This window comes from Limulus polyphemus, unplaced genomic scaffold (genome assembly GCF_000517525.1).
Source record: "Limulus polyphemus unplaced genomic scaffold, Limulus_polyphemus-2.1.2 Scaffold12601, whole genome shotgun sequence".
Taxonomy (NCBI): domain Eukaryota; kingdom Metazoa; phylum Arthropoda; class Merostomata; order Xiphosura; family Limulidae; genus Limulus; species Limulus polyphemus.
In genome coordinates this window covers 8,992-10,376 of record NW_013678211.1, presented here as the reverse complement: position 1 = coordinate 10,376, position 1,385 = coordinate 8,992, and positions in this window count along the sequence as shown.

The following is a 1,385-nucleotide window of genomic DNA, read 5'->3' as shown; positions in this document are numbered from 1 at the left end:
GTTGTATTTTTGTTTTGATCTTTCATCACTGATCTTACCACTCTTACGCCGGATCTGAAAGTTGTATTTTTGTTTTGATCTTTCATCACTGATCTTACCACTCTTACGCCGGATCTGAAAGTTGTATTTTTGTTTTGATCTTTCATCACTGATCTTATCACTCTTACACCGGATCTGAAAGTTGTATTTTTGTTTTGATCTTTCATCACTGTTACTGAAGCCAGTATTCTAAACCACTTAAAAAGCAGTTTAAATATTGCGTTGCTTATAGTTTTTCTATGTATTTCCATCGATGTTAGACGGATTCTAAACATTAGGAGTTATGAAAAATCAGGTTCGAAACCCTCACAAACAAGAAATTAAATAACACAACAGGAGACGACGGGGTTATTATTTTAGCCTCTTAGTTGAAAGGTGTCGGGTTCGAGGCTTGGGTGATAGCCAATGGGAATGCAGGACTATTTTAATTCATTAGTTCCAAGGAATCCCAAGTTCTACTTTTATATTCCGTATCAGCATGAAAATTGATTGGACTTTTCAGGAGAACGACCTCTAAATGGTCACTTGTTTCGTAATTTATATATATTTTTTATCTTATGTGAATTCCTAGCATAAAAATCTTGTGAACATTTGTTAGAATCAAGGAAATTCTCTTAGAGATCTGACACTGTGAGACTTAATTGTTAAGGATTTTTTTTTTACTCGTTTTATTGCAAAACTACACAATGTTATCGATATCCGTGCTCCGTGTACAGCGGGAATTGAACTCAAAGTTAAGCCTTATAAACCATAAGGTAACGTAATAAGTTAATAATATTGTAATTATTGGAGGATCGTGTTGTCATATATCAACTGGTGTAACAGGTAAAATATAGGAAACATTTACATGTCTGTCCACCTAATGTTTGTTTAAATATTGTAGATGACTTTCTTACGAGTTGTGTTGTTTTATATCATATCTTTCATTCGTGTTAAATCCCTCCTCAAAAGACTTATCCTATACATCCTAAAGTAAAATAATGTAAAATTTTTATAAGTTTGGTTTGTACTGTTTAAAGATGGATAGCTTATAATAAAAAGAAAAAGGTTTTGATTTACAAAAGTTTCAGAAATCACTTATTCCACCTATCATTGAAGATGGAATAAGTATGTTACGAAGTTTTTGTTTTGTTTGTTTGAATGATTATACCATCTGCCAAATCAACTGTCGCCCCCCAGTGGCGCAGCAGTATGTCTGCGGAATTACAACGCTAGAAACCGGGTTTCGATACCCGTGGTGAGCAGAGCACAGATAGCCCATTGTGTAGCTTTGTGCTTAATTCCAAACGTTATTCCTACAATGAAATCTATGTAAAGTAATAATGTGTTTGAATTTTATTGTAATT